Source organism: Sitodiplosis mosellana, unplaced genomic scaffold (genome assembly GCF_009176505.1).
Source record: "Sitodiplosis mosellana isolate CC-2019 unplaced genomic scaffold, AAFC_SMos_1.0 Smas_scaffold_1, whole genome shotgun sequence".
Classification (NCBI taxonomy): Eukaryota; Metazoa; Arthropoda; class Insecta; order Diptera; family Cecidomyiidae; genus Sitodiplosis; species Sitodiplosis mosellana.
In genome coordinates this window covers 12,607,476-12,616,142 of record NW_022595244.1, presented here as the reverse complement: position 1 = coordinate 12,616,142, position 8,667 = coordinate 12,607,476, and the positions used below count along the sequence as shown (strand labels likewise).

The following is an 8,667-nucleotide window of genomic DNA, read 5'->3' as shown; positions in this document are numbered from 1 at the left end:
TACATATATATAATTAATGGTATTCGCCTTGTTTTGTTTTTCTTTATTCTCTTAAATCTTAACAATATTGCGGGTAAAAACGAAATTAAATAACAAACGATGAGGCGATCGCGTTGAAGAGAGAAAAGGAGAAAAAAGAAAAGAAAAAGAGCTATGAAATGTACAACTCATTAAATTATTACGGACGAAAATAAGACTACTAGAGAAAAGGACTGGCTGCTATCGATTTCGGTTGTGTGTTTATTTGTGAGAAAAAAAGCGTAAAGAAAAAGTAGAAATATAGAGGGGTGTATTACAGTAAAGATTCCATGATTTTTGGTCTTCCACACAATATGTAAGTTTGTTGTTTGTTTGAGTGTTGTTATTGACGTCGTCTTAACACTTTGACGATTCTTCACACTTTTTACCTATTTCTGTTATATGGGGACTCCAGGGCCCCATATGTACTTCATATGAAATCTGGACTGTGATAAGAGATAACAAAATAGTGTCTGAGGCAAAGTTGTAGTACTCAAGGTTTGCTTTAATTTTGCTGCAACAAATATTGCTTATCTCTTATCAGTTCCGCGAAAAAGCGCGAAAAACCGCGAAAATCGCGAAATTTTCCCACCTTATTTTTAGTGATGCTGATAAGAAGTAAGAGACTTGCTTCTTCGGCAGAAATGTAGAGCAGGTCGAATATTACAACTTTGCCACAGACACCAAGTCGTTATCTCTTATCAGTTACGCGGAAAAATGATAAGAAAAAATTCGCGTCACTGATCAGAGATAACGACTTGATGTCTATGGCGAAGTTGTAGTACTCAAGCTGCTCTACAACTTTGCAGAAAACCATCTTGTTATCTCTTATCAGTTTCGCGGAATACGCGAGGAACCGCTGAAAACCGCGAAAAAACGCGTTTTTTCTTATCATTTTTCACGGAACTGATAAGAGATAACGAGATGGTGTCTATGGCAAAGTTGCCACAGACCCCAAGTCGTTATCTCTTATTACTTACGCGAAAAGCCGCGAAAACCGTGAAAAACGCGATTTTTTTCATCTTTCGCGTAACTGATAAAAGATAACGACTTAGTGTCTGTAGTAAAGTTGTAGTACTCAACTAAAGCTACACCTAAGTCATAGACACTATCTCGTTATCTCTTATCAGTTTCTTGAAAAATGAGAAACTATGAATTCGCGTTTTTCACGTTTTCGTGGCTTTTCGCGTAACTGATAAGAGATAACGACTTGATGTCTACGGCGAATCTGTAGTACATAAACTAGTCTACAACACTGCTACAGACACCAAGTCGATATCTCTTATCATAGTCCAGTTATAATATAAAATAGCCATGGGGCTCTGTGGATCCCAAAGAACAACAGCGTAACATGTTTTTCGGAAGGCTGTATTTTACACATACTCACACATATGCATATGTGTATATGTCATTCGTGTAGAGAAATGTTCAATCTATACAATGAGACTTAACTCCGGTTTATACACTGTTTAGTACTTTTATTCACCTTTAAAATTCGCTTGGGGCCCTGGATTCCCCAAAAACCGTCATAGTGTTAAGAATATCATCGAAATTATCGGTAGCAAACACGAGTGAAACAGTGAACAACATTTTTAAAGCTGTGTTTTTTCTTCTTCTTCTTCTTCTTCTTTTTCCTCCTCCTTCTTCGCGTTCTTCTCCATCTACTGCTCCTATTTCATGGTCTTCGGTAGCGGCTTCTGTGTTTCTGAGATGCTAGGAAGAAAAACAAAAAGTAATTAGATTTTTTTGAGACTTGAAATCGAATCAAACGAATATGGTTTTATCTGTCAAACCGAAGCTCATGGTCGTAATTTGCGCATTTTGATGAGAAATTTGTCTTTTATGTCTGAATCAATTTGCGAATAGGTTAAAATACTATGATGAACAACAAAAACAAAATTGACTTACACGTAAATGATGATATAGTAGTCTACACACAATGGAGCCAAACAAACACTAAACGCCATCACGACCGCAAAACCATACACAAACTCCCATCTTAAAAACCCAAATTAACCAAACAAAGCAACTATGATGGAAGCTGCGGTCGCAATCAAAAAAGTAATGATTTTTTGACGCCTTTCCAATTTTTTTTCTTCAAACGATTTTGCGGTTTTTTCATGAAAATGTGATCGATCTAATGTAATGGTTTAGATTGTCAAATAAATGTAAACGTCAAAAACAATCAACGCACATGTTACATTACATGTGATAACAACTATAATGAATTAGTGCTGCTACACCGTGCAACACATGTTTCTGCACATGAGAAATTCCGATTGCTTGTTTTAGAGGACCAAAAACCAAGCACTTTTGCATCATTAGTTTGTTCGAAACCACGTCTAGATTTTTTTTTATCGACAATATAAGACAAATTTCAGGTCAAAATGAGCAAATCACAAACATAAGCATCGATTTGACAGGTAAAGGCAAATGATTTCTACCTTTTCTGCCTTTGAACAACTAGTATGATCCTTTACAAACATTTTGGGTACTTACATGACCAAATCGAGTGATGTTTTCACATATTTCTGGCCGCATATTTGGTTGGTTCGAATTCAACTCTGAAAGAATCGACTTTTGGCCAAAAATCCTTAAATATAGGCTTTTTAGGGATAGTATCTTAGCGCAAAGTTATTTTTTCTCGAAAATATGGGGAGTCTACCCAGACCAAATCTCTCAAAATTGACTTTTCGAGGTACCTTCTGAACAAAAGTTACGTTTTTAATGCATTTTGCTATGAAAATATCATTTTTTGTTCGGGAGGTACCCCAAAAATCATTTATAAGAGATTCTGTGTGGGAAGATTCCCAATATTTCTCGAAAAAATTAATTTTTTACTAAGAAACTCATCCAAATAGTGTATTTTTGGGGTACCTCCCGAACAAAAAATGTTATTTTCATAGCAAAATGCATGAAAAACGTAACTTTTGTTCGGGAGGTACCTCGAAAAGTCAATTTTGAGAGTTTTTGTCTGGGTAGACTTCCCATATTTTCGAGAAAAAATAACTTTGCGCCAAGAGACCATCCCTGAAAAGCCTATACTTAAGGATTTTTGGCCAAAAGTCGATTCTTTCAGAGTCGAATTCGAACCAACCAAATATGCGGCCAGAAATATGTGAAAACATCACTCGATTTGGTCATGTAAGTATCCAAAATGTTTGTAAAGGATCATACTAGATGTTGAAAGGCAGAAAATTTAGAAATTATTTGCTTTTACCTGTCAAACCGAAGCTCATGTTTGTGATTTGCTCATTTTGGCCTGAAATTTGTCTTATATGTGTCGATAAAAAAAAGTCTAGACGTGGTTTCGAACAAACTAATGATGCAAAAGTGCTTGGTTTTTGGTCCTCTAAAACAAGCAATCGGAATTTCTCATGTGCAGAAGAAAAAGTTGAAATTTGTTACACGGTGCTATCTATTTCTTTATCCGTTTGCGAAACTAAACCAATGATTAGGTCAATTACATTGGAATTTAGAAAAATCACAAAATCGTTCGGAAAAAAAAACAAAGCATAATTTTTTATTTTATTTTTTATTGAGTATGAGGTGTAAATAACAGGAAAAATACCCTTTACAATTTATCACCTATAGTTTGTTTCTACAATTTTGATAGTTACTTTGGTCAAAGCATTTAAACATTTCAGTTAAAATAAAAAGAAAATTATTGAATTCTCGAAAATGAATGAGAAAGAAAAAATTAAATTTAAAATTTCATCAAGACTAAAATTGGACAGAAAATAGCTGGTTGGATGGAACGTAGTTGTATTTATTCGAATTCAATTGGCATAGAAAACATGGGTTGATCTCACCATAAAAACAAATTTGATCAAAGAATTACGAAGACTTCCTTTAAATATATTGAAATTTTTGACGAAATTTCATGTCGTGACATTCATTTTATCGCCTAAAGTTGGAATAAAAACAAAATCAATCGTGGACAAATATCATCGGTATTCCATTCGAATAGTTTTTTATTTTATTTTTTACCTCTCATTTAATCGAGATCCACAGGCAATATCATGTACAATTCATGGATTATTTTAATGGTCCGTTCCTAGGTCCGTTCTTTCCCAAATGGTTCGTTGTAAAAGTCAAATGGTCCGCTCTAAATCGGAAAATTGTCCGTAAGTCTTCATTAGTTTGATCATGTTTTGACTTTTTCTTGAGCAATTTTTCGAAATTTTTTCTTTCAGAATGACTGAATTTAAACCATTTTTTCCGAACACTTTATTTCCCATATAAATGTTTTAATTTTTCGAACACTTGGTAGAGAACGAGTTAAATTTCGACATATTGGTAGACAGCGAAAAAGCAAACATATTTTGCTGATTATTGCAAATTATTGCAATATGTAATCAGCTATCATCGAGTTGATCTCGCCATTAAAATAAATTTGACCAAGAAAATTTTGAAATAAAATAATCACGAAGACTTCTTTTTAAATATATTAAAACTTTTGACGAAATTTCATCTTGTAACATTCATTTTATTGCCGAAAATTAGAATAAAAACAAAATCGTGGAAATATCGCATATCCCATTTGAATAGTTTTTTATTTTATCGTTTCATCAAGATCAAGTGGAATGAAATAAATGGATATTAACCAAATAAACATGCCTTTTCATCAATAAAGAGCTTTATTTTTAATTTGACAATAGAATGACGTCTTCGTATGAACTTAGCGGTCAGTCGATGTGGTCAATCAAATAGAATACGAGCTGAAACCTGTTAAAGGGTGATTAATCAAATCGATTAATCGTTAATAAATTTACGAGAAAAATCAACATATTTTTTACCAATGAATAATGCTTTTTTATGTTACGTATATACTATCATCTTAAACGTACAATTTTGGACCATAAAAGACCCTACTGAGCATTGCCTAGCTGTTATATTGATATTTGAATACAAAAAAATTCCCATATTTCCTATAAATTTCATATTCCTTCGAATGTTTTTTATTCATTTGGCACAAAGGCCGGACAAGTACCAAGCACATTAAAATATATTTATCTCGTGATTTTAGAGCCAACAAGTATATCCAGAACTGGCTTTTGTCTTCAAGACTTTGAAACATTGGACAAAATTTAAACCAAGATTTTAAATTTAAAGAAGTTAAAATATTACGCGTAAGTAGAATTTTTTACGAGCTTTCCGAACAGTATAGCGGTTTGTAACCAAAAGCTGGTTTTTGTCCTGTTTTTGCCCCAAAAAAGTGATTTTTTGTGGTTTTTCGGTTTTTGGAGCCCTTTGAAGGCAGAAGTGACCCCAACTATCAGTATTTTTTTATTCGTTGAAGTCTGAAGAGCATTTTATCTGAACACATCAGCATCGTCAGACCACCTATTTGGTGTGAAAAAAAAGTTATGTAGTCGAAATACCATGAAAAAAATGGTGAATGGTGACCACACCGAATTTTTTCTGAAAAAATATGAGGTGGCGGATAGTTAGGGAATATCGTGAAACTCAAGAATAGTGTGGGCCAACTTTTAAGCCAAAAAAATCGAAAAAAAATTCCACGTCAAAATGGGTTTTTGCCATTTTTATATTTTGAACCCACTTTTCAGCGAAATCGGAGAGGTGAAATCAGAATTTTGTTAAACTTGGTGTGGAATCCTCGTAAATTTCTGTTTAATTCTTTAACACTATGACTGTTCTTCATATTTGCAACATATTACTGTTCTTGGGGGACTCCAGGGCCCCCAAGATATTTCATATGAAATCTGGACTGTGATAAGAGATAACAAATTAGTGTCTGAAGCAAAGTTGTAATACTCAAAGTTTGCTATAATTTTGGTGCAACAAATATTGCTTATCTCTTAACAGTTCCGCGAAAAACGCGAAAAAACGCGAAAATCGCAAAATTTTCCGACATCGTTTTAGTGAAGCTGATAAGAAGTAAGAGACTTGCCTCTTCGACAGAAATGTAGAGCAGGTCGAATACTACAACTTTGCCACAGACACCAAGTCGTTATCTCTTATCAGTTATGCGAAAAAATGATAAGAAAAAATTCGCGGTTTTCGCGGTTTCCGCGTAACTGATAAGAGATAACGACTTGATGTCTATGGCGAAGTTGTTGTACTCAAGCTGCTCTACAACTTTGCCGAAAACCATCTGGTTATCTCTTATCAGTTTCGCGGAATACGCGAGAAACCGCTGAAAAACGCGAAAAAAACGCGTTTTTTTCTTATCATTTTTCACGGAACTGATAAGAGATAACGAGATGGTGTCTATCGCAAAGTTATAGCTCTGGTCGAGTACTATGATTTGCCACAGACCTTAAGTCGTTATCTCGTATCAGTTACGCGAAAAAATGATAAGAAAACATTCGCGTTTTTCACGGTTTTCTGCGGTTTCTCGCGTATTCCTCGAAACTGATAAGAGATAACGAGATGGTGTCTTTACCAAAGTTGTAAAGCAGCTTAAGTGCTACAACTTCGCTATAGACTCCAAGTCGTTATCTCTTATCAGTTACGCGAAAAGCCGCGAAAACCGTGAAAAACGCGATTTTTTTCTTATAATTTTTTCGCGTAACTGATAAGAGATAACGACTTGGTGTCGTAATAAAGTTGTAGTACTCGACCAGAGCTACAACTTTGCCATAGACACCACCTCGTTATCTCTTATCAGTTCCTTGAAAAGTGAGAAACTATGAATTCGCGTTTTTCACGTTTTCGCGGCTTTTCGCGTAACTGATAAGAGATAACGACTTGATGTCTACGGCGAAGTTGTAGAGCAGCTTGAGTACTACAACTTCGTCATAGACACCAAGTCGATATCCCTTATCATAGTCCAGCTATAATATAAAATAGCCATGGGGCCCTGTGGTCCCCCAAGAACAACAGCGTAACATGTTTTGCGGCAGGCTGTATTTTACACATACTCACACATATGCATATGTTTTTTTTTCATTCGTGTAGAGAAATGTTCAATCTATACAATGAGACTTAACTCCGGTTGGTTTATACACTGTTTAGTACTTTTATTCAACTTTAAAGTTCGCTGGGGGCCCTGGGTGCCCCAAGAACAATCATAGTGTTAATAACCGTTTTCATTTGTTCTAATTACTTTTGAAGAACAATATACGAAAAATAAAAGTTCTTAGCCTGCGCACAAAATAGACTTTTTTAACAGTAACACATTATAATGTGTTTGGTAGCCAAAATTGATTTTGAACCAATAAAGTATACTGGATGTAGTTTTTTTGAGTCTATGTGTTCTGGAGAGTTGTTTAATTTTTTATGGCTGCAATTTTTGTTTATTGGACCGATACTACAACTTTGCTGAAGATAGATAGCTGCTATCATCCATATTAGACGAGTTATTGACCAAAAACTGAAGAGGTCAACTTTGAAAATTCCCCTGAATCACATAAACCACCTAGGTCGATAAAATGAAAACCCCTACTAAACTTTCAAAACCCAATTGGGGTTTTATTAGCTATGGTAGTACTAACACCTCTGATATGCCAAGTCTTGGTCGTCTGACCTGTGTTGCACTGTGTTATTAGTGATATCAAAAGAAGATATCGTAATGCGCCATCTGTTCGGTTTGAACATGAAAACAAACAAATTGATCCATACAGAGTTATAATACAACAACATCTCTATGTAGAGGAAACGCTGTAGTTTGTTTTGTTCGGCATATTTTTTATACACTGCCTTTATTCCCACCGATTCATATATCGGTTGGCAGCTGGAGTCACTTTGTTTGTTTTCATGTTCGCGTTAGGGAGGGCAATAAATGCTTTTGCACTAAAGGTATGCTCGAAAATATACATTTCATTGAGAGACATTTTCTTTTCACTTACAGAAAAAAGCAAAGAGAACTCAGTACGACGAAAGTCCAACGACACAGTCTTTAACATTGTCCATACTTTCTACATGTTTTATAACATTGACTTTTACATTGTCGTTCATTGACAATAATTATTCAGATATGAATAATTTTGACACATATGTATTTTACTTGCCAGTATGCCACATATTATTAATGCATGGTTTGTGACTTGGAATTCTTATTAAATACATCAAATGTAAATGACGTTTTCATTACAGAATCCAATCGTTCAATTAGCACCCATAAACTTATGAAATATGGACTGGAACGATCGGCGGTTTTTTCCCTGATATGTGGCGTTTGTTTGGTCTGGCACCGCTTATCGGCCATGATACTCTTACTATTATGGGGAGGAGATGATCAACTTATATATGCGAACTGCATATTATTCTGGATTTTCTGCTTATCAATAGGTAACGACTGGAATATTCTCAATAAACATAGATTAACTAAATTTTTATGTTACAAAGGTCGCCAGTGGTTTTTGGACATCGAAATTAATCCACAGAAGTATAAAAAATACTTCAGAACTGAACGAAATCGTCGTGCTGTTTCTAAACAAAGGGATGGTTCCTTAAACTTTGCAAAAATTGGACAGAAAATAGCTGGTTGGATGAGACGTAGTTGTATTTGTTCGAATCAATTAACAAATATTTCCAAGAATAATGAGATCGATTTGAAGCAATTGGCATAGGAAAAATGGGTTGATCTCGCCATAAAAACAAATTTGACCAGGAAAATTTTGAAATAAAAGAATCACGAAGACTTCTTTTTAAATACATTAAAACTTTTACATCTCGTAATAT

General features: G+C 34.6%; 1 long non-coding RNA gene across 1 annotated transcript; it reads left to right on the top strand.

Annotated features, from left to right (window-relative positions):
* Window positions 1-7,891: 7,891 nt before the first annotated feature.
* LOC129572264 (uncharacterized) lies at window positions 7,892-8,647 on the top strand. Its single transcript, XR_008688422.1, has 3 exons — window positions 7,892-8,021; window positions 8,080-8,274; window positions 8,332-8,647. It is a non-coding gene; the product is annotated as an uncharacterized LOC129572264 (long non-coding RNA).
* Window positions 8,648-8,667: the final 20 nt, after the last annotated feature.